Consider the following 23,179-nt stretch of genomic DNA (forward strand, 5'->3'; position numbering starts at 1 on the left):
ATATAATTGTGTCGTATATGTATTGATTTATCTAAATACATAACACGATATAAATAATATGTTTAATTTAATCTTATCATACGATTATACTTTTAATATGTTTAACACATTTTTTTATATTTATTTTAATTTAATATACACATATAAAAATTATTTTAATTTTAAATCTTTTAATTATGATATTTATTTAATAATTATTATAAAATTATTTTTATATTAATAATATAAATACAATATAAATATTAATATTAGTCCTCTACATTATTATTTTATTCTTTAATCCTTAATAGTTTATCATTTTGAATTTAATATTAAAAATTAATATAGTTATGTAATATAAATTAAAATTAAAATATATATATTAAATACCTGTTAAATGAATATTAAATTTTTTTATTTTTTAATATGTAAGAACTTTTTTATATTATTAACATGCCAAATTTATTAAGTTATAAATAATGAATACTTTATAATTATTTATTATTTTAATTGTGTTTTTGTATATATTCATTTTAGTAATGTCTATTTACATAAATTCATACTAATCGTGTTTATTTGTATATATACTTATTATTTGTATTTATTCATGTTTTATTTAAATAAATTAATTGTATTCATATTAATTATATCGTGTCGCATGTAATACATATATTAAACGTGTCATATTCGTGTTTAAAATTTAAATATATTTTATAATTTATGTCATGTTTGTATTTTAATAATTTATGTTATTATATATGTCAAACACAATATGAACCATAATACAAAAACATAAATTGCAAGATCTATTAAGAAGCGACAACTTTGACAAGTGAATGTGATAGGCATTTATTTTTTCCATTAATTATCACTTAGAATATATATATATATGTATATTGTTATATATATATAATTGAAAGGATGATTTATATTAATATAATTTTTGTATTTTTATTTGTTGAATCAATTAAATTTATAATTCATTTAAATCAAAATAATTAAACTTTAATTTAAAATGAAAAAAATATAAAATTTATATTAATATAAATAAATCCTTATTATAGATATATTTTTGGAGATACTCCACTTTTTGTGGGGGAGAGGTGATAACGTGTCTAGTTAATTTCAAATCAATAAATTTATATGTGGAAATTACAGCCTGCCAATCACTAACAAGAGGCTTGTCTATGGTTTTCTAAAGTTGAAAATGACAATTGACAAACGCAATATTAAAAACCATGCATGCACTTCGGACTTTCTGAGTTGGTGCTTGAATTCTGTTAGATCAACCCATGATTCCCTTTTCAAGGAAACTATTTTTTTTAGGTAAGATTACCACAACAATGGTAAACGTTTAGCTATTGTACAATAACAGATAATATACTTAATATTTTAAATACATTGAGTAGTTAAATAAAAAGATAATTTTTTCATCCTTTAAATCTCTCATTTCACCTCCAAAATTAAAACTTAAAACATACAAGTCTTAAAATATATTTCAATTAGTATGAGTTGCTTTTGCATAGATATTTTATCCACGGAACAAGCTATTAGAAGGTCTGTCCAATTCAAATTGAACCAAGATTGCGTTTTAGAATTCGGGATTAATTCGAAAATAAATTTTATTTTTATTCATTTTTAATTTTGAAATAGGTTTAGAAAAATAAATATTTTAATACATTCTTATAAAAAAATTTGAATCTCTAGACTTGATGGGTTGGACATTGGACAGACCTTTTGAATTATTGATTGAATCTAGTCCAACCATGGAAAGATTTATTTTTGCAAAGTAAAAAAGGGAACTAAAGTTTTTTTTTTTTTTTAAATGTGATTTTACAAGTTTTCTCTTTCCCTTTGCTTTCTGTTCATATCAATAACTCTCCTTTACTAATAATAAATTTTTTTTTATTGCATTAGTTTGCAATAATATATAGTTAATAAATAATAAGTTAATAACTATACCTCTTTACTTATACTAGATGATGTAATTAAATTACAAAGATAGGTAATTAATCACCTATAAATTAAATATAACACATTCATTATTTATTTATTTGCATACCCTAGTTGAGACAGAAGATCAAATTTTATGGCTTCTCATGAAGTTAATGTAAAATAATTATTATTATGGTTATATATTTGAAGAAGTTAAAACCCGAACTTTAAACCTAAATGATATCTGTAAAAAAGTGATAATCATTCGCTATTTTCTTCATTAATTATTGCAGTTTTTGAAATATATAATAGAGAACGGAGAGAAGTGTGGATGAAGAGATCGAAATGAAAGAGAGAACTTAGCGGTCTTTTTCTTCTTCTACGACAATATTACCAATTACCATATAACAAGAAACTATTTTGAAAATTTTTTTAGATTATCAGTATAGGCCTATGTAATACTCTGTTGGGTGCTGTAAATCAAAGGCTATAATCCAAGAGCTTTCGCTGCTCCATTAATGGCAGTTGAAAGCCGAACAGTGGTGGATAGTTGTGGTTGACAAGGGTCATGGTGGTAGGGATTTTTTTCTATTTTTTCGGATTAAGGAGCTTAAATCAACCCTAGATTTTCCCTTTTCTTATTGCAGTATTACTAGTCGGAATTATTTGCGACTTTAAATGTTATCTTTTTTTCATTCAACAAAATTCCAAAGAGTTAGTATCCAAATTCATTTAGTTGATTTGAGTCAAATTCAATTTAAAAGTTTAACATTGTGAGATTAAGTTTTAAAAAAAAAATGGAAGAAATGATTTTTAAGCTAAATAATTAAACTATAAAGATATTTATTTTTAGGAGCTTCTAAAATTTTAAATTTGTTTGCTGGTAAGCTGATGATATCTAGTAAATTAGTGTATAAAATATATAAATTATTAGCACATCAAATATAAATTTTAAAAATTTTTAGTATTTTATGTCCAAAATCTTTAATTATATTTGGATTAAGGGACTTTTCTTTTCCTTTTTCTTTCCGATCCAAATAACAAAGGCCTATTCTCTTCTTCCTCCTTTTCGTTTCCTTCATTTTCCTTTGGTTTCCTCCGTAAAAACATTAGCTTAATTAAGGTTGTATAGTTTAAATGTCATATGTGCTTGCGTTTTATTAATTATAACTACCAAAAAATTTTTTTTTCTTCTCAACAAAAACTCTAAACAAGTAATCTTATTTAGGGTGTTCATAATTCAGTTTTAATCAAATTAACTGATTGAATCGATTTAATTCAATTAATCAGTTGATTATCGAATTAATTTCAGTTGGTTAATGAAAATATTTTTGTTTTCAATTAATTTGGTTCAAAAACTAAATTAATCAAAATTTTAATCAAAATATAATATAATTTAAATATAAAATGAAAAACACATGAACTTGATCATTTTATTAAGATGTTGTTAAAGTTTTTAATATAATATTTTGATATTTGAATACTTTATTAAATACTTTTATTTAATTTATTTAAAATATAAAAAATTAAGAGTTTAAAATATAATTTAATTTAAATGTATTTATTAATTGAACAACTGAAAAAATTAATCGAATTGATTAAATTAAATTTGATAAATTAATTTTTAAAATTAATAAATTCGATTTGATTAACAAAAATAAAATAATTTAATTTGATTTTAAATAATTCAATTTACAATTAATCAACTAACCAAATAAACACTCTAATTCTATTACTTTCTCAACATATGGCTTTGAGGTCTCTTAGGAGACACTTCAACAATTAAATTTTAAAAAATTCTAAATTAAAAAAAAAAGGGTGATTTGTAAGACGATAATTAAGAATTACTTCTCATTATATAGAACAAAATCATATGAAAAAATATGTTATTTTGAGATAAATAAATAACAGACTAACTAAACCTATCCACAAATCAAATCAAGCTCTGCTATATTTTATTAATTAAATAATATCTCAAACTAAGCCATATATTCATCTGATTCTCGAACTGGTTTAGATTAAAAATTATTCTAATAAATTATATTCACCGTTGATATATTTGTTAAACTCTACTAACATTTTTAATTAAAATAATTAAAATTAATATAACAAAAGATACACTTGTCAATCTTTTAATTCTGTTTATAAATTTAAAAAATTTTATCTATCAGATAATCTATAGAAGATTAACCAGCAAATTAGGAGGTTTTTACAATTGCATTTAAAGATTTGGGATTGATCTCATTTTTCTATGTTTTAAAGACTAGAGAGAGAAAGGGCCAATCAAAAGGACTTTACATACCGACAATAACATAGGCCCACATGTCGATTCTATTGCCTCTATAAGTCGGCAGTCAACAGCCCTGGTCGATGTGCTGTTAAAGTCTATTAAACAGTAAGTTAACGAGTTGACACTCCACAACCAACTCAGTCAGAGCTCTGTTTTGTTTTTGTTTTATTATTATTACTAAATTATATTTATTTAATATATATAAATTAATTTTGTTTAAAATTACATTTAAATTTTTAAAATTTTTAATATATATATTAATTTATCATTAAAAATTAAATTTTTTGAAAATAATAAAAAATTATCTTTCTTTTGAATATTTTTGTTTACAATAATATTTATACACCTGTAAAATTATATCAAATAAAAATAAATTATATCTTTGTAAAAAAAATAAATATATATTACTGAATGATAAATTAAATAATAAAAAATATTAACACATTTTCACTTTAGTAATCTTGATAAAATTATTATACCAAATATGAAAAATGTTAAAAAATATGTGAAAAAATAAATTGAAAAAAATATTATTTTTCATATGAATGAAACTGTAATAAAAATAAAATATATCTTTATAAAATTTATAAACAAAAAAAATTACAATAGTAATAAAATATATCTTAAAACAAAGCTACTGAAAAAATAAAAAAAAAAGTTGATGTATAACATATTACATTTGTAGTCTTAAATTTATAAAATAATTTTTTAGTAGTAATTATAATTAAATAGATAATTTTTAAATTAATTTTTTAAAATGGATATAGTAAATGATAAAGATAATATTAAATTTTTTTATATTTATTTAAAATATAAATTTGATAATTAGAGTTCAAATGAATATAATCATTTTGATGAGCTTATTATTTAAAGATTTAAGATGAAAATTTTTTGAATTTTCAAAATCTTATACAAAATTGCTTAAATTTTTAATATCTTACATAAATTTTTAAAAAAGATAATTTTTAAATCAAGATAAAAAAATTATTGAAAGATTTAGATAAATTTAATTTTTGTAATTTTTAAATTATCTAATTTGTAATTAAAAGAAATTATATTATTCTTTTAAAAAATTATTCTATGTGTCATTTTAAAAAATTATCCACATAAATGCTTATGTAATAAATTTATTTATGTATGTTGTTATATAATATATATATATATATATCTTAGATTATTATTATTATTATTAGTATGTGTTTATAAATATTTGTTAAGATTAATTAAAAAATTTTTGATTAACTGGTATTTGTTTTTTGTTATTGGTATTATTATGCATTTTCTATTGAATTAAAAAAACATTATTTACATAATTTTTTCTGTAAATATATTATCATTTTTAATTTTTTTATGATACATTCAAATATTTAACTCAATTAATTGATGTTTAATTTCTTAAGCGAAGAGTATCTGTCAAGTCCTCTTTTTTTCAACTCTAATCATCTGATTGAGTACCCCTGTCAAAGGCTGCCCAGCCAATCATTTCGCGTTGTACGACTAGCTAGGGCTACCAATAGCCTCGATTCTGAAATATTTTCCTTGCGACCATAAATATTTGTAATATAATAATTAATTTCTTTTCATGCAATTTCAAAGGAAAAAAGAAAAGAAGCTTTTTTTAATACAATAATTTATTTGATGTTTTTGTTTCTTATGAATTAACGGTTTATGTTATTGATTGTTAGAACCATTAACTGAAGAGTAACTAATTTTTTGGATTTGTCTTTTGTTGTTTGATTTAGTAGTTAAATTAGTCTTAAAAAGACATTAAGATTAGGGATTGAACCTCAGTTTTTTCTTTTTTCCTTTATGTAAGGTTTAATTCCCTTTGAATTACTAAATAATAATAATAATAATTTTTTGGATTCAAATTAACTTGTAATTTTTTTTAATTAATTAAACAATAACTTACAATTATTATATATCTATTAGCATCTATACACTGCATATCTTATAAAACAAATTAAGGATTAACTTTTTTTTCAATTTCTTTATCAAGATTAACTTAAAATAATACATGAAGGGATTTAAGGATCCTTTTGACACGTGGTGGAAGGAATTCCCACAGCGTCACAACTGGTTTTGATGATTGCATTCCTTCCTCTTACCATGCTGATGAGTTTGGTCGACAATTAACAAACTTGGACGGAAAAAAAAATCATTTGAAGAAAGAGACGCTTACATGTGGACGACATGGCAGGTGTTGTTATGGTCGAAGGAGCAATCACAGGTAACATTATTAGCATAATTAGATTTGGGTTCTACGGTTTCTTCCCAACTCTGGTGTCCACTGCACGGATCAATATCAAAGTTCCAGTTTGTCTTCCCCAAAGTCTTACCTATGCTTTTCAAAGCCTCCACTATACATACACATATATACTAAAATAAGGGTGAAAATTATAAAAGAAAAGAAAAAGGAAAAAAGAATTAAGCCAAGTTCTTTATCTCTAAACTACTTTGATTAATTACCTTCATCACTTGCAAGTTTAGCTCCTAATGAAAAAGTTGTAAGGCAACAAGCAATTGAACAATGAAGCAAAAACAAGTTAAGGAAAGAACATCTTGGACTATCGTTGAAGAGGAACTGAAGATCTCCTTTGCTTGTTTTGAATGAAAGAAAAAATGGCATGAAAGATTGGGTTTTAATAAATATGAATATGAAAGTCGGAAGTTTCTATGAAATGAAACAAAGGCAAGAAGAAGAAAATTATTTTGGCCGCCTTAATAGCGAAAAAGAGAAAGGGAGTGAATACTTTTTGGTTTGAGATAAGAGATAAGTCAATTCTATGTTTGTATGACTTACCAAAAGAAAATGTTGTCGTATAGTGGCAACTTGTATAATATATCATGCATGAAAATTTAATGAAACAAGGTCATATATATATTTATATATATATATATATATATTATATAATGATGGATTTTGAAGTCCAGCTTCTTTTATTTAATGGTTTGTACGTAGTTGTCCTCGAGAATATTATCTTTGTAGATATAAGTGACGATAAAATGTAAAACTTCACATTCAATGTAATTGCAACTATTGTTAGGCCGGGGCAATTAAAAATGAGAATTACACCTAACCATTTCACTCAAATATGATTGCTAGATATATGCATTTTTCTCTTATTAAAGTCGAGCTCATATTTTCTTTTTTTTTTCTTTATTTATAATTAGGAAACAATATATTTAAAGGTTATAAAAAATAATTGGATATCATGGTATGTATACATTCTTAGTGAAATGTAAAAACCTATAAAAATGAGTTTATATTTATAATTATATATATATATATGACTAGGTTTTTACATTTGTAAATATGGAGACATCTCCAACTCTAGTGATGTTGAATTTGGCACTAGGAATTGCTGAGTGAATCATGCATGTCAATGATTGCCATTGATTTCGACTTAAAGAGTCTCCCACAAATATTATGCTCTTCCCTCTAAACTTTTCTAGGAACTCCGATGCATTAAATCTACAAAAAGAAAAAAAAAACATATATAGTACCACGTGTTTCGATTAATCAAACCAAGTCAATGCATTAAATCCAAAGACTATTTTTGGATATTAAGACTTAAAACTTTCCAACAGCTTTTTAACATGATTTTTCGAAAAGATTTAATGAAATTTGAATATGTGATTCAATAATAAGTGCTCATATTTTTTGTTTAAGAAGCGATTTTAATTTTTAGTTCCTAAAAAGATTTTGTTTAACATCATTTGCTTTCGGTGCGTTTGGATATATTTATATTTAAGGAAAAATTGATGAATAAAAAATAAATGATTTTATAAAAAAGAAAAGAAAATAATTTCGCAGTTTAAACCTTTACAAATCATCAATACAAATCTTGAAATTTTTTCAAATTTTAGTCTATGTTGCATGGCAATTTTATTTTATTTTTTTTTTAAAGAGGGAATTTAAATTTCCAAAACTTAAATCGAAGGATATAAAAGAAATAAGATAAATATCAGGGGCAGAAAAGGGAATATGAAAAAGAACCCCACCGTAGATCTCGTGAAGTTGACAGTACGAAAAACACTTCCGTACCCACGTGCTAGAGAATCTATGTCAATTATACATCATATTTATAATTTTTTTTCCAGAAAAGAAAATACACAAGTATTCCACGCTCTTTTAAGGAGTGTGGGAAGAACATGACCAATCACATGTTAGAATCTTTCCACATCAACCGAAAAATAGATAGATTCGTATATCTTAATCTATTTGAATGTGTTTTTATTGTATTTTATTTGTGTTAAATATATATAAAATATAAAAATTATTAAATTATAATTTATATTAACTTTTTAATTTCACTATATTTATATGATTTTTATTTTAAAAATATTATTTTTATATTTTTGTTTAAAATTATTAAATTAATGATAAGAAAGTGACATTTCTCCACTCACTTTGGAAGTCAGAATATTTCACGTGATGTCTGAAATGAAAGTTCATAGCTTTGATGTTGCTTTATTAGTGGGAAGCAGATTTCGATTCACTTTTTGCGCTTGGCTCGGAAGATGATGTTTTATTATCAATAATTAGATTATAATTCAGATAATGCACGAAATAATTTTATTTATTTAATATAAATATATATAAATTATTTTTTTAAAATTATATATAAATATTTAAAATTCATAATATATATAAATTATATATATTGATTTATTGTTAAAAAATAATTTTTTTGATAATAACAAAAAAATTATGCTTTTTCTTTAAATATTTTTGTTTACAATAATATTTATAAACTTGTAAAATTATATCTAATAATTTTTTTTTAAAAAAATAAAAATATATATTATTGAATGATAAATTAAATAATAAGAGAAGTATTAATACACTTTTACTTTAGTAATTTTGACTAAATTATTATATACAATATAAAAAATATTAGAAAATATGTGAAAAAAGAAAAAATAAATTGAAAAAATTATTTTTCATAAGAATGAAACGATAATAACAATAATATATCTTAGAAAAAATTTATAAACAAAGAAAATTATAATAATAATAAAATATACCTTAAAAAAGTTACTAAAAAAATTGATATATAGTACACTATATTTGTAGTCTTAAATAAAAGAAATATTAACACATTTTCACTGTAGTTATCTTAACTAAATTATTGTAGAAAATATGAAAAATGTTAGAAAAATATGTGCAAAAAGAAAAAATATATTTAAAAAATATATATTTTTCATAAGAATAAAAATGTAATAACAATAAAATATATCTTAGAAAAAAATTTATAAACAAAAAAAAAAAATTGCAATAGTAATAGAATATATCTTAAAACGTTATTGAAAAAAAAAATTAATGTGTAACACATTGTATTTGTAGTCTTAAATTTGCTTTAGTAACAATCGAGATTAAATAGATAATTTTTAAATTTTAAAATAGATATAATAAGTGATAAAGATAATATTAATTTTTTTGCATTTATTTGAAATATAAATTTGATAATTAGAGTTCAAATAAATATAATCATTTTGATAATCTTATTATTTAAAGATTTAAGATGAAAATTTTTTGAAATTTCAAAATCTTACATAAAATTGCTTGAATTTTTAATATCTTACATAAATTTTTTAAAAACATAATTTTTTAAATCAAGATAAAAAAAATTATTGAAAGATTTAGATAAACTTAATCTTTGTTATTTTTTAAAATGTTTGAAAATTTTTTATAATTAAATAATTTTTTAAATAAGGTTATTTAATAAACAATTAAAATTATTTATTAAAAAAATAAAATCTATATTTCATATTTTTTATTTTAGAATATATATCTATAAATCAATTTGATTTTTAATTATGATTTGAATAGTTTTGATATTTGAATAAATTTAAAATTATCTAAGTTATAATTAAAAGAAGTTATCTTATTCTTTTAAAAAATTATGTTATGTGTCATTTAAAAGAATTATTCATATAGGTGTCTATATGGTAAACTTATTTATGTATGTTATTATATAATATATATATATATATATATATTAAATTAGATTGGCGTTCATTTAGGCTTGGTGAGTACAGCCTACATTAAAACAGTGCCAACCCAAAAACTAAATTTACCGCAACTACAATAAATTTACCGTATCAGTGGTGACCCCTATCTTCCCAAACTAGCAAAATGACAATATCTCAGTACTGAACTGGCATAGCAAAAGTCAGCTCCCATAACCTTTCTTTCCCTATCAATTGGAGACAATACCTACTTTTAGTGAAAAAAATGGAGGCTAAAGAGCAATTTATACATCAACCATACATCCACTAACCTTTTTCTTTCCTTTTTCCAACAAAGAATATAGCAAATTATTGTTCACGGGAGAGGATAGAGAAAGAGACAAAGTAACGGAAATATAGAATGAGGTACCTTGTCAAGGTGCAATCAAGAGGTTACCATCGGTATTGAGTGTAAAGCAGATCTTGGCGTCCATTTTTTTGGCAAGTGAACTCTCTTTCAATGAAAGGGCAAGCAGAGGCAGAGTAGAGAGGGTAAGATGGATCAAAAACCCACACACCTTTAAACAAATCACAGCCGTCGGCAGAGACATTGGTGGAAACATTTCCCTGGAAGCAGACCAGAACCAAAACCAGGAAAAAAGATGGTGAAACAAGGAAATGGGAATGAACCCAGACTCCCATTTTGCCAGTTAACTCTCTAAGTAGGGAGAGAGAGGAACAATGACAGAGAGAAAGACAGAAGAGAAAGAAATATAGACTTTTGTTTTTTCAAAGAAGAGAAAAAATATGGGACTTGGGACAGGGAAACAGGGAAACAGGGAAACAGGGAACAACTCTCTCTGAGCTGTGTTCTGGTCTGGACTGGCCCTGTTTTTTTTTTTTTTTTTAGTAGGAAATGGCCCTGTTACAACCTTATATGGTAGTGTGTTTGTGTTTCATTTATATTTATCATTTATATCAGACTTAAATAAGCTTACCTATATTTCCCATTTCTATTGCGTCATTAGCTGTTTGGTATCACAAATTTTCGCCTTTTTTTCTCTTCTACAAAAAAAAAAAATGTAGCATTAATTTTTTTAAAACAAAAATAAACGTGGCAAATCAATCCGAACTGTAAATTCTTATGAAAATAATTGGATTCGAAGCCATTCAAATATAAATTGATAAAAAAAAATCAAAGGCTCAAATTAAAATGACAAATACAAAATTTTTTTAATTCAAAATTATTTAAATTCAAATTTAATCAAACTCCAAATTAATCCAATATGAATGATGGAACATAAACTCTCCAATCACCACCTTCACAAAGTAGTATCGAACTCAATGGTATTGATGCATTGCTTTGAATGAGAACAATTATCACTTTCTAAACTCTTTTTTTAACAACAGTTATAAGTCTAACACATTAAAAACAGTTAATCATCGTTTACGAATCTACAAAAAAAGAAAAAAAGAGAGAGAAAATAAAGAGGTGAATTATTAAGATCTTATGAAAAAAATAATGTGATCCAAATATAGAGACTGATATTTTTACATCCTTGTTACAGCAGATCTTGGAAAAATGAAAGACAGAGACAAGTGTGGAAAACGAGTGACAGCAGGGGACACAGCTTTTAATTTTATGCAAGTGTTTTGGGAGGTGAAAATGAAATCTTAATTTGCTCGCTAAAGGGTAAAAAAGCTGTTGAACATAAATTCAACAATTATCTAAGTTTTTTTTTTAATTTTATTATAACTAATTAAATTATCAAATTTTTATTTTTATTAGATAAAAATTGATTAAACGTTAATATTTATTTTAATCTAATCAATGGCTCAATTGGAATGAAAATAAACATTTTAGAGTTTAATTGGATGAAAAAAAATATTTAAAAATTTAACTAATTTTAAATAAAAAATTTATGACTTAATTTATTACAATTAAATATGAAAAGTTTAAACGGTTTTTAAAATTTTATTCAAAAGTTTTTTTTTAACTCTTTTACCTAATTTGCTTTATGATTGAATCTTATATAGATGATCATAAAATGATCTCACGGCACGTTGGAGTCTCTTTTATAGTATTGCTTAAGAGTTTTATTTGGATAAACGATTATATTAGTTTTGATGAGAATAGAAATAATAATTAAAAGTGATATTGGTTACTGTAGCAGTAAGAGTAAAATCAATAATGAAAAATGTATTTGAATATAATAACAAAACGATACCATGAATTGTAAGGAGAAAAAAAACTATTAAAAATATTGACTAAAAATTATATGTAATAAAAATTTTAAATTATCTAATATTTATAAAATTAATAAATAATTTATAATTATTAAACTGTTTTTAAATTAAATAATAATTTTGTTAATAAATAATTAAATTTTATTTATTAATTTATTATATAATAAGATAATTTATTAATTTATTTATTATATCATAAAATTTATTTTACGTTAAGCTAATAAAATTGCTATATAATTTTTAAATAAAAAATAAAAAATAGAAAAATACGTCTGAAGTATTAAAATTAGTAGCTCAAAGAAGAGAAAAGGAATAATAATAATAAAGCAATTATTGCGGTGAAAACAAGCTATAAATCATTCTGCATCACTACGTTAATTGTTTAGATTTTAAAGTAACGGTTAACATATCTTTTCACAATAATTGCACTTCTATTCGAAGATGATAACGATTTTAATTGAATTTGATTCAGTGTTTTTATATTGTATAATATTATAAATTTTTAAATTTTGATATTTTTATGTGATTTAATATAAATTAAATTTTATTAGTTTAATTCGATTTAATTTATCGATTTTTGAAATTTAATTTTTTTTATATTATTTTAATATAAAAATTAAATAAAATTTAATATATTTTGATATAAAATTATTATTTTTATTTTATAAAAATATGAAAATTAATAAAAATATATAGTTTGATTTGATACGGTTTGATTTTTTTAAAATTTTTCATTTTTATCCTAAATTTAATATATCTAAATTTAATTAATATATTTAATATCTAAATATAATATACGTCAAATTAAAAAAATTATTTTACGCTAAGCTAATAAAATTGCTATATAATTTTTAAATAAAAATCAAAATAAACAAATAAAAAAAATAGGTGTGCAGTACTGAAATTAGTAGCTCAAAGGAGAGAAGAAGAAAATTAATTAATAAATAATAATAAATAAAGCAATTGTTACAAAAAAATAAGGTGTAAATTGTCCTACACCACTACATTAATTGTTTAGATTTTAAAGTAGCAGTTGACATATTTTTTCATAATAATTGCACTTTTATTTGAAGATAATAATGATTCCAATTAAATTTGATTTAGTGTTTTAATATTGTATAATATTATAAATTTTTAAAATTTGATATAAATTTAAATTAAATTTTTGTATGATTTGATTCAAATTAAATTTTATTAATTTAATTCGATTTAGTTTATCGATTTTTGAAATGTAAATTTTTATTTTTTATATATTATTTTTAATATAAAATTTTATTATATTTTCATATATTTTGATATAAAATTATTATTTTTATTTTATAAAAATTTAAATATATAAAAATTAATAAAAATATATAGTTTGATTTGATATGGTTTGATTTTTTTAATTGTTTATTTTTTATCCTAAACTCAATGTATCCAAATTTAATTTATGTATTTAATATCTAAATTTAATCTACTTCAAATAAAAAAAATATTTTTTGTTAATATAATAAAATTGCTGTACAATTTTTAAATAAAATTCACAATAAAAAATAAAAAATAGGTGTGAAGTACTGAAATTAGTAACTCAAAACAAATTTATTTTACGTTAAGCTAATAAAATTGCTATATAATTTTTAAATAAAAATCAAAATAAAAAAATAGGCATGAAGTACTTAAATTCGCAGCTCAAATGAGAGAAAAGGAATAATAATAATAATAATAATAATAATAATAATAATAATAATAAATAAATAAATAAATAAACAAATAAATAAAGTAATTGTTACAGTGAAAATAAGCCATAAATCGTCATGCACCACTATATTAATTGTTTATATTTTTAAATAGCGTTTGACAAATCTTTTCATGATAATTATACTTTTATTCGTGTCGTAACGATTTTGAGATCGTCAGACGTAAAAAAATTTTAAAATCGAAAAAAATAAAAGAGTAGTCACCACCAATCTTTGTTAGGGTGCGATTGATCATAAAAAAATTTATCATTTTAATAAAACTATAAAAAACGGGTTTAAAATTTATCAAAAAAATAAATTTTGATCTACGAAAAACTAGGTTAGGTCCGGGAGTCGGTTACGCGTGGAGAAGGATTAATACCCCTACAACGCCTATAAATTGGTATAATTTAATTACGTGCTATTTTCGGTGTTTGATAAAAATAATTTTAATTTGAAATTTAACACTAATTCCCTTCAATTGAAAAAATAAAATTTTGTTAAAAATTTTTATTTAGAACTATTGAAAAAATCTTTAAGTTAAAGAATTATCTTAAAATTCTCCAACATCTAGGTAGAATTTAAAATAACTATTTTCATTTAAGATTTAACACAATAATCCTTAAAATGAAATAACAATCTTTATAGAAAATAATTGTTAGTAACTCTCCAACAACTAGGCAGAATACCAATAATTATTTCTTTCGAAATGTTATTTTTATTTTATAATATCACAAAAATTTTTTTTTTAAGTATTATTCTTTTTTTTTATTATAAAATATTTTATCATCGAACAGTAAATTAAAGAGAGAATAATGCAGACAATTATCGATGATAACATGCTAATGTATGTATGCTAATGTATGTCATGTAAAATGAATTACAATTTAAGAGTTAGATTTTTAAGTATAATGAGACCACCTCGACTCTCCAACATCTAGGCAGAGCTTAGGTGCGACTGTTTATATTTAAGATTTCAATTTTTTATTATGCTTTTTATTTATTAATCTTATTATTAATGTAAATTAAGAAATCGTGTGAAAAGACATAATGAAGTAAAATTTCTTAAATACCCCATCATCTAGACGGCATTCGGGAACAAATTACTTCAAATAAAATTTTCACACGTGTCCTTAGGATTTTAAAGATGTTTAGGATGTTTTGAGTGAGGGCTTGAGTAGAGGTTTTAAAGATTAAGGTTTCGAGATTTTGAAGATTCGGATTTTAAGGGTTTGGATTTAAGTTTTGAGGGCTTTAGGGTTTGGTTTTAAGGTATGGAAGGTTTAAGGTTTTGATTTTAGAGTTTGAAGATTTTAGGATTTTGGTTTTAAAATTTGAAGTTTGGGGTTTTGATTTAAGGGTTTGGATTTAAGAGTTTAAAGGTTTGAGATTTCGGATTTTAAGGGATTTTTAATTTTAGGGGTTTTGGATTTTAGGGGTTTGGATTTAAGGGTTTAAAGGTTTCGGATTTCAGATTTTATGGGCTTTTGGATTTGAGGGGTTTCGGATTTTAGGGGTTTTGGATTTAGGGGTTTCAAAATTTAGAATTTTGGATTTTAAAATTTTGGATTTTAGGGGATTTTGGATTTTAGGGGTTTAGATTTAAGGAGTTTTAAAAACCTATGATTTTGAAAATTAAAAAATAGTGTTTAAGGTTTCATTTTTAACAAAATACGAACATCTTAAAAATCCCTAACATCTAGGCGAATTTTTGAAGCAAGTTCGATTTTAATGATTTTTGAAAATTAATTAAAAATTTTTTATATTTATTTTTTATGAAAATTCATTAATAATAATTCTCCAACATCTAGGTAAAATTATTTTTTAAAAAAATATTTTTTATTCCCTCCATCATTTATGCAAGAAAAATAATAATAATAATAATAAATTTTTTTGAGCATTTTTAATCTATATTTTTAATTATTACTTGTTTTCAATTTTATTATTATTAAAATAATTAAACATTTATTTTAACAAATTTAAAAATTTATTATGCAAAAATAAAAAAGATATTCAAAATAACAAAAAATAATAATATAAAAAAATTAAAAAAAAAATTTTACCTAAACCGGACCGATCAGTGTTGGTCTGGACCGGTCGGACGGGTTTGGCAATTCAATCAGTGGTTCAACGATCCAGCAGTTTATGGTTCGATCCGATTCAATTGGATCGATCAGTAGCGATTGAAAGAGTGGGTCCACGGGTCGGGTTACGCAGATCCCGAGTCGAATCTGGGTCAACGCGCGAATCTTCATTGGCCTAAAACGACGTCGTTTTGCTCCTTAGTCTTTTATATATAACTGAAAATTTTTTTTTGTTCATTCTTGTCTTGTTTCAAAAAAAAAAATGAGGGAGAGCTCTGGGGAGAGCTCCAGAGCTCTCTTACCGTCCAGTCGTCGAACCGCAGTGCTGGCAGCTCTCTAAGTCACCGTTAGCAGTCATTGTCGATGGTCGTCGATGATCGAAAAATGCCAAAATGCTCTTAGAAGCGTTCTACAATGCGCTTTTCCTAGATCTGGCCTTCTTTTTATCAAAAACAGTCCCGATCAGCATAGATCAGGGCTCAAAGTTTTTGTTTCCCCTTTTTTCTCTTTCTTTTTTTTTGTTTTGTTTTGTTGAAATAAGACTGACGTGATTTTTTTTTTTTTGCTTTCACAGGTAGCTTTGGCATTGGGTTCCTCCCTACGGGGGGGACTGTTTGTCTTTATTTTTTGTTTCTATTTTTGTATTTCTATTTGGGTATAGGTTTGGTGTGGTGTTTGAGGTTGTTGAAAGAAGAGTCTTCGAGGTTTCGAGGGTTTGTTCGAAGGCTTTTTGAGAGGGGTCTGTTCAAAGGCTTTCTTTTTTTTGAGAGGGGGATCCGAGATAAATGAAGGGGAAAGGGACTGGAGATTTTAAGGAGCTTCAATTAGGAGGATCTGGGTGACTGTAGGGTGGTTGTAGTAGGCTGAACAGGGAACTGGTCAAAGGGTTGACATGAGGCTGGTCGGGGGTTAGACAGAGGCGACAGCGACGCCGTACCAGCCCTTAGTTTCTATCTCATTTTCCTTTATTTTTTTAATTATTATATATATTTTAAATATTTATTATTATTATTATACTAAAATAGAAACAGTAGACCCAGACAAAATCGATGTCTACAGCTGTCCCTCTTTACACATTACTGAGAATCAGGAATAGGGCAAAGACAAAGACAATGATTTTGTCCGAAAGGAAATCATGGATTTTTTTTTATAAGGTAAAGTCAAGTGATAAAGAAAACGACATCGTGTGGTGAAATATAAAGAATAGATTAAAGCAACACCGAAAGTCAAATAATAAAAAAAGTGATCGGAACGACACTGCGAGTCAAGGAATAACAAGATCCAAATTGAACACGGATTGAATTACTAGTAAAAAATGAGGAGTTCAGGAATAAACCACGAGTAAGAGAAATACTAAGGATTAGGATTAAACCACGAATCAGAGAATAAAGAGATCGAGATTAAACCGCGAATCAAAGAATAACAACAATTGAGATTAAACCGCAAATCAAAGAATAACAACAATCGAGATTAAACTGTGACTTTGAATTAAAGAGATCGAGATTGAATCGTGAATCAGAGAATGTTAACTTGGATTGAATCATAAGTAAGAAAATAAAGCGATCGAGATTAAACCACGAGTCAGAGGATAACAATAATCGAGATTAAACTGCGACTTTGAATGAAAGAGATCAAGATTGAACCACAAATCGAAGAATAAAAAGATCAGGATTAAATCGCGAGTCAAAGGATAACAATAATCGAGATCAAACTGTGACTTTGAATTAAAGAGATCGGGATTGAACCGCGAATCAGAGAATAAAAAGATTAAGATTAAACCATGAGTCAAAGGATAACAACAATCGAGATTAAACTGCAACTTTAAATTAAAGAGATCGAGATTGAACCGTGAATCGAAGAATAAAAAGATCATGATTAAATCGCGAGTCAAAGGATAACAACAATTGAGATTAAACTGCGACTTTGAATTAAAATGATCAAGATTGAATCGTAAATCGGAGAATAAAAAGATCAAGACTAAACCGCGAGTCAGAAAATGATGTTAACTTAGATTGAATCACAAGTAAGAAAGATAAAGTGATCGGGATTAAATCACGAGTGAGAAAGAAAAAATATAAATAAAAAATAAAAAACAACTGGGATTAAACCACGAGTCAGAGAAACTATAAAAATGATCGGCATTAAACTACAAGTCAAAGATTAAAGATGATCGAGACTAAACTGCAAGTCAGGAAAACTATAGAAATGATCGGGATTAAACCACGAGTGAGAAAAATAAAAACAACTGGGATTAAACCACGAGTCAGGAAAACTATAGAAGTGATCGGGATTAAACCATGAGTCAAAGATTAAAGATGACTGGGACTGAACCGCAAGTCAAGAAATTAATGAAATGATTGGGATTAAACCACGAGTCAAAGATTAAAGATGAATGGGACTAAATCGCAAGTCAGAAAAACTAATGAAATGATTGAGATTAAACCACGAGCTAAAGATTAAAGATGATCGGGACTGAATTGCAAGTCAAAGAATTAATGAAATGACCGAGATTAAACCACGAGTGAGAAAAATAAAAATGACTGGGATTAAACCATGAGTCAAAAAAACTATAGAGATGATCGAGATTAAATCACGAGTCAAAGATTAAAGATGACTGGGACTAAATCGTAAGCCAAAAAAACTATAAAAATAATCGGGATTAAACCACAAGCAAAGATTAAAGATGATTGAGACTAAGCCGCAAGTCAGAGAATTAATGAAATGATCGGGATTAAACCACGAGCCAAAGATTAACGATGACTGGGACTAAATCTCAAGTTAGAAAAATAAAGAATCGATCGGGAGAACACCGCGAATTGAATTTATGCCCGAAGGTCTTAAAAATCATGCCCGAAAGTCTTACAAAATCATGTCCGGAGGTCTTGCAGAATCGACTGGGATAACACCGCAAGTCAAAAAATAAAAAATCAATTGGGATAACATCGCGAATCAAAATTATGCCCAGAGGTCTTAGAAATCATGTCTGGAGATCTTACAGAATCGATTGAGATAACATCACGAGTTGAAAGATAAGTAATCAATCGGGATAACATCGTGAATCAAAATTATGCCCGGAGATCTTAAAAATCATGTCCGAAGGTCTTACAGAATCGACTTGGATAACATCACAAGTCGAAAGATAAAGAATCGATCGGGATAACATTGCAAATCAAATTTATGCTCGGAGATCTTAGAAATCATGCCTGGAGGTCTTAGAGATTATGCCTGGAGGTCTTACAGAATCATGCCCGGAGGTCTTACAGAATCGACTGAGATAACACCATAAGTCGATAGATAAAGAATCGATCAGAATAACATCGCGAATCGAAATTATGTCCGGAGGTTTTGAAAGTTATGCCCGAAGGTCTTAGAGATTATGCCCGGAGATCTTACAAATCTCAAAATTTTTGAATGCTTCTCATAATCAGAGGCAATGAAACTTTAAAATTTTAAAATTTTTTAATCTTGAAAGTCGTGCGCAGAGGCTTTTAGAGATTATGCCTGAAGGTCTTACAAATCTCAAAATCTTTGAATGCTCCTCATAATCAAAGGTAATAAAACTTTAAAATTTTGAAAATCTTTTAATCTTGAAAGTCATGCGCAAAAGCTTTTAGAGATTATGTCCAGAGGTCTTACAAATTTCAAAATCTTTGAATGCTCCTCATAATCAGAGGTAATGAACTTTAAAAATTTGAAAATTTTTTAATCTTGAAAGTCGTGCGTGCTTTTAGAGATTATGCCCGGAGGTCTTACAAATCTCAAAATCTTTGAATGCTTTTCATAATTAGAGGCAATAAAACTTTAAAAATTTAAAAATCTTTTTAAACATGGCTTTCGCCTGATCAAAGATTTTTGAGACTCTAAAGATCTTTTCTGAGGAAGGTTCCCTCTAAACAGAGGCTTTGAAATCTTGATTGAAATTGGTTCCTCTTAAACAGAGGCTTTGAAATCTTGATTGAGATTGGTTCATTTTAAATAAAGACTTTAAAACTTTAAAAACATGCCCTTTTTTTTTTTTTTTTAATACTTACAAAGTTGATAAATGTAAACATGATACAAATGTCTATTCTCATTAAATGATGCTAATGAAAATGTCAATGCAAATGTCAATGCCAATGTAAGAATGCAAATGCTTGATACATTTAACTTTTTCACAATGCAAATGACAATGTCCTTTTCATGTAGATGCCCCTACAAATACCCTTTCTTAGGATGCAGATGCCATGATGCAAATGTAAATTTTTCTTATGGTGTGAATGTAAATGTCTTATACAAATACCAATACAAGTGATGCAAATACGAATGTCTTTCTTGTGATGCGATGTAAACGATGCAAATACAAAGACTCATTTTGCCTTCTTTTTTTTAAAAAAAAAATTTTGTTTAAATTTTCATTGTTTCATTTTCACCCAAAAAATGATCTCAGTATTATGTACAAAATACTCAAATAATCTCTAAAATTTTGAAAAGTGATAAAAAATTACCCCACATAAAGTATCTTTACAATTGAATGAAAAATTTTAAAACTCAAGACTTTTGAATCCCTTGAAAATTGATGATTACTATTTAGAAGGCTCATGGGTGAGGTAATTGACAATTCAATTTTTTCACTGGTGGTATATCTCATGTAAAGCTTGACGAGGGTTGCAAGGATTTTTCTTGGGCTCACAAAAGAGATATTTTTTTTAAAACACTTCTTTTATTGAAAACGTGATACTCTAATGTGAGTCAAAACTAGCCATTACTTTTCAAACAATATTTGAAAAGAAGATAAGGCTGGCTTTTTTTTTTTTTAAAGAAAGGTCTTTAATAGGTACTAATCCTTCAAAAGGCTTTGTATCGAGACCTTCTATTTCAGATAAAACCTTGGAACTTTAAAATTCATTATGAGACCTCAAAAATGACTTTAGCTCTAAATTGTCCTTTTGGGGTTTTCACCTTAGAGCTATATTTTTTTATATCAATGAAGAATTCAACAAGTATATACAAATTCAAGGATATTGCTCTTCAATCCAAGTATCCACATTTGATCAAAATGGGTTTTTCAAGGTGTGTAATGTAGGCTGAGGTTAAGGGTTTTAAAAGAAAGGATACATAGGCTCAAAATATGTTATTCAAGGTAATTAGGCCAAGATCTTGAGGAGCATTCTCTGACTTTCTTCCTTTACTTTTTTTTTGAAACATTTGGCTTTAATTTCAGTAACTTTACTCACCCTCTTTTTTGCATTGAATTCTCATTTTCAAGGTACATATTTTCTCCTTTTTGATTTTTTTTTATTTTTTGAATTTTGATTGAAGCTTCAAATTCTTATCTCCAAAGTTTCTTTACTTTTTCTTGGAAATACCCAACTTTATCTTTAGCTGTTCACTTTCCTGAATCTTGAGATTCCAATTGAAGCTTTGTTCACTTTTTATCCCAAACTTTCACCTTTAAGGGGCAGGTTAGACACTTTCAATATCGGATACTTTTCTTGAAGTTAATCTTAAATGTATCCTAATTTTACCCCCTAACGTAAAAAATGATCCTTGCTTAGGATTTATTTTGGAACAAAAAATTTAATAGGCTCAAATGGGCAACAAATGGATAATTTTTATGTACGAAAAGGATAGAGAAATATTGTCATTCATCATTTCAAACATGATCACTTGGCTAGAAAAGCAAATCATTAAATATGTCCCTTTTGTTTTTTTTCTTTTTTTTTTTTACTTTTTTTTATTTTTTTGTTTATTTTTATGTTCCATCCTTTTTTTACTCAAGGTTCTAATGACGATAAAGTGATATAGGATTGATCGCATAGTTCAGAAAGGCTCTTTGGGCCCCAAAATTTTTTTGCCATTTTCTTGGTGAAAGGAAGAGAAAAGGTATAAAGGTATGAAATAAATTATCTTAGGCAGAAAGAGATTCTCTTTTTTTTTTTTTTAATGTGGCTTAAGACATGGAATAAAGGTTATTTAAGAAAAAAGCTCAAGCATTTTTGTATCATGGTCATAGTAAAATTTTGACACACATTGAATTATCAATTGGAAAATTTGAAAAAATATCCAATTTTTGAAATTCAAAAAAAACTTTCAAAATTAATCTCTTTTGTTCTTTGCCCAAGAAAAAATTATCAGCCCTTTAAGGTCTGAACCCAAACTCACATTCCCTAAAAGGTTATGGTTGATGAGTCCAATCATTTAAGTGATTAGGGACATGAAAGTATTTGAAAAGGTGTAAAGGTATTTGATGAGCTTTTTCCTAATAGTAATCACCATTTCCTTTAAGAATCCTTCCATATTTATTGCAAAATAAAACTTCTTTTTCTCTTTTTTTTTTTTGATTTTTTTGTTTTGTTTTGTTTTTTTTTGAAATCTTGAAAGTTACTTATGTGAGACTTTTTATTCAAACAAATGCATAAAAAGAAAATTTCATGAAAAAGATCCAAAGTATTCAATTATTCTAAAATAAGTTAGATAACTTCTAGAGACACAATGCACATATCATACACATATAGTAAAAAAAATTTAAAAAAAATCATCTTATCCTGATTTTCAAAACTTAACACCTCCCTCTTCATCTTAACTTCTCATATTTAACAATTGGATGGAGTCAACAACTTTTATTGTTTCATTACCTCCGGAGTCAGAATGTCATTCTTGATAAGATCTTCAATCTTTTCTTTTAACTGTCTGTATTTTTCAGTTGAGTGGCCAATTACCCTCATATGGTAATCACACTTGCCATTGAGATCATAACTCATTACTGATAGATTTGATGTTATTTTTAGAGGCTGAGGAGTGAGATATCGACCTTCTATTAGCAAAGGCAAAATGTGAGAAATAGGGATGGATAATTTCTCTTGATCATTTCTTGGTCTCTTTCGATTCTTTGTCAGTCAGGTAGTGGATTCAAATGTAAGAATAAGATCATGAATGACCATTTGAGGATGGAAATTTGCTTGAAAGCCCAAATGCTGGCTTGGTTGGCAAAG

Source organism: Durio zibethinus, chromosome 25 (assembly GCF_047325235.1).
Source record: "Durio zibethinus cultivar Kanyao isolate XHJ-2024 chromosome 25, ASM4732523v1, whole genome shotgun sequence".
Lineage (NCBI taxonomy): Eukaryota > Viridiplantae > Streptophyta > Magnoliopsida > Malvales > Malvaceae > Durio > Durio zibethinus.